Source organism: Ranitomeya variabilis, chromosome 3, assembly GCF_051348905.1.
Source record: "Ranitomeya variabilis isolate aRanVar5 chromosome 3, aRanVar5.hap1, whole genome shotgun sequence".
Classification (NCBI taxonomy): domain Eukaryota; kingdom Metazoa; phylum Chordata; class Amphibia; order Anura; family Dendrobatidae; genus Ranitomeya; species Ranitomeya variabilis.
Window position 1 is genome coordinate 658,486,522 of NC_135234.1, and position 8,009 is coordinate 658,494,530.

General features: G+C 46.6%; 1 protein-coding gene across 3 annotated transcripts in view; it reads right to left on the reverse strand.

The window, feature by feature from the left end:
* The window catches only part of POU6F1 (POU class 6 homeobox 1), a 130,516-nt gene extending 127,048 nt beyond the window's left edge, over positions 1–3,468 (reverse strand). For all 3 annotated transcript variants that reach the window (XM_077297835.1, XM_077297832.1, XM_077297834.1), the window contains exon 1: positions 3,134–3,468. The gene's annotated coding sequence lies outside the window, so the exon portion shown is untranslated. The remainder of the gene's footprint in view (positions 1–3,133) is intronic.
* Between the last annotated feature and the right edge of the window lie 4,541 nt (positions 3,469–8,009).

The following is an 8,009-nucleotide window of genomic DNA, read 5'->3' on the forward strand; positions in this document are numbered from 1 at the left end:
CATTGGCAAAGAAAACCTGGTTTGCTATTTACCACAAACCTTCAGGGTTTTAATAATTACAGGAGAAAGAGTCCAGCCTTCTTTATTACACCCTATAAAAGCTACACTTAATCCAGAGCTCACACACAGACATCATCTAGTAAAATACCAAATGCCAAGACTTTAATTAATTGAAATGGGGCTTGTAAACATCTTTTTAATATTGTTTCAGAAAATCCCATGGTCTGCTTAGACAAAAGCATACATTAAAGAAGTGCTGTAATGTCAGTGAGAGCAAGTTGTAAATGCAGTATAGGCATGCACAGTGCCAGCGCACATCAGCATTTCACAGAGCAGACTCCAAGTTGTCTGTCAAGCATGGTTACAGTGTGAGACTTGTAAGTAGCATGCTAATGATAGCTCAGCCCTTCAGGAATACATAATCAGACCTCAGGCACACAGCAGAGGACTCCTCTCACCCTCCCAACCTCCCAAGAGCACATAATTTATAGCTCACTTTGCAGACCTCTCCCCACATCCTCCACCACCACTCCCCCTCAGTGTTAACGCCTGTTTCCCTACATAATGCTCCACACGTAAGGGTGCCAACAACCTAGGCACCCTTAATATCGGGCCAAGGACAGGCTTCCAGAATCTGATTCCCAGTGTACAAGTCACTGGGTTATTTTTCTTTATGCATATTGGCGACTTAGTGTTTACAACCATTGTGCTCTTCGTTCAAACTCCACAAGGATGTTACGACATTAAAAGGATTGTACACTCACCTCATATTCCAAAAGCACAGGGAGGGCATGAAAATATTGGCCCTAGCACAGGGGCACAGCTAGGGAGTATAATAATAATAATAATAATAATAATCTTTATTTATGTAGCGCCAACATATTCCGCAGCGCTTTACAGTTTCAAACACAAGAGTCATAAGTAACAACGTTAACAATAAAATAATTAAAATGAAGTAAGACGACCCTGCTCGTGAGAGATTACAATCTACAATGAGGTGGGGGAGATACAAAGCACAGGTGTGCATTTACAATGATGTATTTACAATGATGGTCCAGCCATCTTCAGGGGGTGGGGGGTAGGTGGAGTATCTGGGGAACATGCCATGGGGACGTCAGCATGCCGGTTTGCCATTGCCAGGGTATTTAGGGTCTTTCATGCTAAATTCGGCAGCGCCTTCGTATCTGGAGCTTCTACCTAAATCCCTGAAAAATGTAGTCTGCCATGTTTTTGTGAACAGGCAGACCATGCGAAATACGTGCAGAGAACAAAGTTTCATCACTTGGGCTCAGATTGCCTTATTTAATGGCTTTGCCAGGGGCACAACTGGTTTGGTTGTTTGGGATTCAGATGGAAGTCCTAGATGTAGACACATTGTCTTGGTGTGTACCTTAGCTCCGAAGACCAAATTATGAGTCCCATGGTGTGTTGTGAACAAATGCATTTCACGTTTGCTTTGTTCGGGCTATGTACAAGGCTATTTGAGTTAGGTCCATCAGCCACGTCAATAATCTGTGGTCTCAGGACGGGAGCCCTGAGAAGCCACCTTTTACCTGCTGGCATCCATGGCTCTTCTTCTGATTAGCCTGCCTGGTGTAACATCATCATTGTGGTATGATACACATGCGATGTCGCACCAGACAGGTTAATCAAAAGAAGGGCTGTGGATGCCGGGAGGTTGGAAGCGATTCTCAAGACTTCTGTCCAGCAACCACCGGTACATGACTCCTGGAAAGGGTCCTAAGACCCGAAGAGCACCAACTCAAGTCATCCTTCACTATGAACTTTAATGCAAGGCCTCATTTAGACAAGTGATTTTTCTTGTGTATAAAAACACTGTTCATTTTTCATCGGTATTTTGGATGTGAATTTCACCAGTGTTTGTTCCGTGTGTCAGATTTTACCATCAGTGTTTTTCACTGATGATGAAAACAAACTGTAAAGCTTCTCCTATCCATTAGGCCATGTTCACGTTTGTTATGGTCAGTACTTAAAATCAGTACTTCTAAGCCAAAAATTCAGAAGTGGTGCTGTGTTTCTGTCCTACCTTTTCTGATTGTTTCTACTCCTGATTTTGACTTACACTCATGTAAAATCCTGACCAACTACTCATGTGTGAACCAGGCCTTACAATGTTCATCACGGACCGCACACAGATACCATTATTGTAATTATATTCCGTGAGCCCAATCAAGAACGGATTTGTTGCATACTACCTGGTCCACAAAAAAACAAACCACAGACTTGTGACAGCGCCATAGGCTAGAATGGGTCCCTCAGTGAAAAGCAACGCTAGACCCGTTCATGACCCATGGACGTCTGAATGAGGCCGTATATATATATATATATATATATATATATATATATATATATATATATATATATATATATATATATATATATATATATAATCCTTTTTTTACTGGATCTTGCAGAATTAAAGATCATAGTCCAGCAGTCTGGTATCACATACTTTTACGGGGGCAATAGATTACTGAGGCCGAAAAGGCATTTTGTGCCCCATCTCTGGCAGTAGAGCCCCATGGGAGTTTTGCAGTAAACATAAGGCTAAAAAAAAAACCATGGTGTTGACGTTGGTCACCCACACTATTCAGATGCACAAAGTATGATGGGCCCACGACTACAGAGGGCACATAGTACTGCATACCCACATTCCTATGTAATCTAAAAAGGGAACTATAATGTCAACCAGAACTAAAAGAGTTAACTGCGGAGACCCCCTTACGGCTGCTCTGCAGGTCAGAGTGCGCACTGCGAGCAATGCCGGCAAAACCCTGTGACGTGACCTGCTTAGGGGAGGGAAAATAGTGCGCCACATAACGCTAGTATCCATCCGCGCCCCGGCTGCCGGGCGCTTTTTTTTCCATTACTTGTGTTCTAGCCCCCGCCCCTCCTCATCACTTCTCCCCCGTGTCCTGCAGTCACAACACGACCCATGCAAAACGGCGGCCTGTGCTCCCCGCCCCCCCTTATCATAAATATATAAATTATGCTAATTAACAACATTGCATATTAATAAAAACACAACTGAAAAAACCCCAATTTCTGAGAAAACCGTTTCCAGCGCACTGGTAATAAGCCGCCAACCCCTGTGTGCTAGAGAATGACTCACCCGTCAGGCGGCTCCGGGCGGCGGGGTTACTACGCGTCTGCCTTTGTGGCGGTCTCACAGCTCCGGTGACCCGGGACGGCTCATTATAAATTCCCGTCACAGCGGCGCACTTGTAGCCGGGGCTCCGCACAATGGGGCATTTGCATGAATAACGAGGGCTCGGTGCAGGGACACCGCTTATTAATATGTAATCATCCCTCCCGGTCTGGTGCGGGCACCGGCGGCGGCAGGAGGCTCCGGCGCTCTAATGTTACACACGGAAATACACAAATCCGCCGTCTCCTCTTATAAAGTTGAATGCAGTTTTTACATGAACATTTTTTTGCAGCTGCGTCATGAACATAATATATGCAGGACGAGCGCTGCATACTGAGGCTGAATATGGAGTGGCTGGGGGAGTGCTGCTCCTCTTAAAGAGCCCAGGCACCCATTTCTAATGCAGTCACTGCCTGCGTGACAGAAAACACTCAATTTACCAGGTTTTAGGCTACTTTCACACTAGCGTCGTGCACTGCACGTCGCTATGCGTCGTTTTGCAGAAAAAACGCATCATGTAAAAGTGCTTGCAGGATGCGTTTTTTCTCCATAGACTTTTATTAGCGACGCATTGCCACACGTCGCAACCGTCATGCGACGGTTGCGTCGGACCATCGCCACCAAAAAACGTTGCTTGTAACGTTTTTTGTTGTGTTGTCTGCAGCATTTCCGACCGCGCATGCGCGGCTGGAACTCCGCCCCCGCACCTCACAATGGGGCAGCGGATGCGTTGGAAAACTGCATCCGCTGCCCCCGTTGTGCGGCGCATTCACAGCTAGTGTCAGTGCACCGCAACGTCGCATAGCGACGTGCAGTGCACGACGGTAGTGTGAAAGTAGCCTCAGGAGTCTTTTCAACACATGCCTGAAAAATCGCTCAAAGGTTACGTGCACACAACGTCTTTTTCAAGCGGGCGACCCCTCCGTGTTTTTCAAGAGGTAGACGCTTCAGGCAAGAGTTTTTTCCCCTGAAGTATACTTTTAGGTAATTTTTTCCTCAGCACCTTTTTTAACCTCTGGCAGTGCTTTTTTATTTATTATTATTATTATTATTTATGTGGCATCTTTTGTTTTTTAACTATTCAATAATGAAGAATCTTCTAGCGTTTTTTTTAGCAAATCATTCAAAGCAGACACCAGGTGTCTTTTTAGCTTTCTTATTGACGTGTAAAGTTCAGAGCCGAGAATACCTGAAGAATGGTCAGGTCACTTTTAAGGGCGTTGTCTACTACTCAGACAACCCCTTCTCAATCACTATGTTTCCCCCTAATTAAATAATAACACCTATACTCACCTCTCTTCTGCAGGCGCTGTTCCAGCAGTGTCGGCATCAGCTCTCCCTTCAACTAAGGGCGTTTAGTCATAGGGGTAGGTCGGAGCCAGCTCGCTCTGAAGCTAAGGACGTCCAGTCAAAGGGGTGGATCGGCGCCAGTTCGCTCTGAAACTAAGGGCGTTTGGTCATAAGGGTGGATCGGCGCCAGCTCGCTGTGAAGCTAAGGGCGTCCAGTCATAGGGGTGGGTCGGTGCCAGCTCGCTCTGCAACTAAGGGCGTCCAGTCATAGAGGTGGGTCGGTGCCAGCTTGCTCTGAAACTAAGGGCGTCCAGTCATAGGGGTGGGTCGGCGCCAGCTCGCTCTGAAACTAAGGGTGTCCAGTCATAGGGGTGGGTCGGCACCAGCTCGCTCTGAAGCTAAGGGCGTCCAGTCAAAGGGGTGGATCGGTGCCAGTTCGCTCTGAAACTAAGGGCGTTTGGTCATAAGGGTGGATCGGCGCCAGCTCGCTGTGAAGCTAAGGGCGTCCAGTCATAGGGGTGGGTCGGTGCCTGCTCGCTCTGCAACTAAGGGCGTCCAGTCATAGGGGTGGGACGGCGCCAGCTCGCTCTGAAACTAAGGGTGTCCAGTCATAGGGGTGGGTCGGCGCCAGCTCGCTCTGAAACTAAGGGTGTCCAGTCATAGGGGTGGGTCGGTGCCAGCTCGCTCTGCAACTAAGAGCGTCCAGTCATAGGGGTGGGATGGCGCCAGCTCGCTCTGAAACTAAGGGTGTCCAGTCATAGGAGTGGGTCGGCACCAGCTCGCTCTGAAGCTAAGGACGTCCAGTCAAAGGGGTGGATCGGCGCCAGTTCGCTCTGATACTACACTGTGTTCCAAATTATTATGCAAATTGGATTTAAGTGTCATAAAGATTTAATTGTTTTGTTTTTCAAATAAACTTGTGGATGGTATTATGTCTCAGGGTTCAATGGATCACTGAAATCAATCTTAAACACATGTGATAATTAGTTTTCCAGGTGATTCTAATTAAGGGAAAGCTACTTAAAAATGATGTTCCACATTATTAAGCAGGCCACAAGTTTCAAGCAATATGGGAAATGAAAAGGATCTCTCTGCTGCTGCGGACAAGGTATGAAAACATTAGTTATTTCACGAAAACTTAAGAGTGATCATCATACTGTGAAGACATTTGTGACTGAAACAGAGCACAGACAGAGTTCATGCAGATAAAGGCATAATGAGGAAAGTTTCAGCCAGACAAATTCATTGGATTAAGAGAGCAGCTGGCAAAATACCATTGCAAAGCAGCAAACGGTTATTTGAAGCTGCTGGTGCCTCTGGAGTCCCTTGAACCTCAAGGTGTAGGATCCTTCAAAGGCTTGCTGTGGTGCATAAACCTACTATTCGGCCACCCCTAAACAGTGTTCACAAGCAGAAACGGTTGCAGTGGGCCCACACATACATGACTAAATTTTCAAACAGTCTTGTTTACTGATGAGTGTCAAGTAACCCTGGATGGTCCAGATGGATGGAGTAGTGGAGGTTGGTGGATGGGCACCATGTCCCAACAAGGCTGCGACGTCAGCAAGGAGGTGGAGGAGTCATGTTTTGGGCCAGAATCATGGGGAAACAGCGGGTAGGGCCCTTAAAGGTTCCTGAAGGTGTGAAAATTACCTCTGCAAAGTACAGTATATAGAGTTTCTGACTGACAACTTTCTTCCATGGTATAAATAGCAGAAACGTGCCTTCAGGAGAAAAATCATCTTCATGCATGACAATGCACCATCTCGTGCTGTAAATAATACCTCTGAGTCATTGGCTGCTATGGGCAGATAAACTAATGGTGTGGCCACCATCTTCCCCTGACCTCAACCCTATAGAGAACCTTTGGAGTATCATCAAGCAAAAGATCTATGAGGGTGGGAGGCAGTTCACATCAAAACAGCAGCTCTGGGAGGCTATTCTGACTTCATGCAAAGAAATACAAGCAGAAACTCTCCAAAACTCACAAGTTCAATGGATGCAAGAATTGTGAAGGTGATATCAAAGAAGGTTTCCTATGTTAACATGTAACTTGGTCTGTTAGGATGTTTTGGAGTTAAATAGCTTTTTTGTTCAGTGAATGTGACCTCCTAATGCTGCAAATTCCGCAAATGAGCATTTTCAGTTCTTTAAAACATATCAAATGTTTAGAAATTCTATTGTGCCTAATAATTTGGAACAGTGCATTTTGAGTTTTTATTCATTTTGGAGATTATACTGTTATCATTGGGAAGTTTCTTCAATAAAATTTGATGTATACTCTAACGGGTGATGACTTTTATTAGACTGACTGTTATTTGCACCGACCATTTAGGAAAATCCGAGAAAAATGTCATTTGCATAATAAATTGGAACATGGTGTAAGGGCGTTTGGTCATAGGGGTGGATCTGCGCCAGCTCGCTCTGAAGCTAAGGGCGTCCAGTCATAGGGGTGGGTTGGTGCCAGCTCACTCTGAAACTAAGGGTGTCTAGTCATAGGGGTGGGTCGGCACCAGCTCTCCCTGCAGCTAAACAGCCTCCGGCTTTCAGTCATAGGGGTGGGTCGGCACTGGCTCTTCCTGCAGCTAAAGGCTTTCAGTTATAAGGGTGGGTCGGCGCTGGCTTTCCCTGCAGCTAAGGGCTTTAAGTCATAGAGGTGGGTCTGCGCTGGCTCTCCTTGCAACTAAGGGCATTCAGTCATTGGGGTGGGTCGGCGCTGGCTCTCCCTGCAACTAAGGGCGTTGGTGGGTCAGCGCTGGCTCTCCCTGCAGCTAAAGGGCTTTAAGTCATAGAGGTGGGTCTGCGCTGGCTCTCCCTGCAACTAAGGGCGTTCAGTCATTGGGGTGGGTCGGCGCCGACTCTCCCTGCAACTGAGGATGTTCAGTAATAGGCAGGGCCGGACTGGCCATCTGGCAATTCTGGCAAATGCCAGAAGGGCCTGTCTGGTCGTGGGCCACCTTCTCTGCTACATTGTTATCAAAATCTGCATCCTCAAGATGCCCATACTGTTAACATTAACAGTTGTTATGGAGCACAAAGTCGCTGGCTCCGTCACTTACCCCAGCAGGCCAAGGGCATCCCTTCTGCCTGCGACCTGCCGGATCCCAGCACCAACAGGGGTCATTTGTAGTGCAATGATGTCACTGCATTGCACCGTCAGCTTCCACTGCGAGAATGGATAGAAGGGAAGTTACACACTGTGCTGCTGAGGTGTCTGGATTAGGTGAGTATATAGATTTTTTTTTATTTTTGGGGGATTGTGAACTGGATCATCATAGTATATAAGGGGCTGTGGGGTGGACCACCATACTATGTGTATGTGTACTGTTAGGGGGACCATAATACTACATAGGGGCTGTTCTGAGGACCATCATACTATAAACTCATCTCTCTCACCCACAAAGCTCTCCACAGTTCTGCACCACCTTATATCTCCTCTCTCATCTCTGTCTATCGCCCTACACGTGCCCTCCGTTCTACAAATGACCTAAGACTAGCATCTCCCATAATCCGAACCTCGCACCTCTGTCTCCAAGACTTCTCTCGTGCT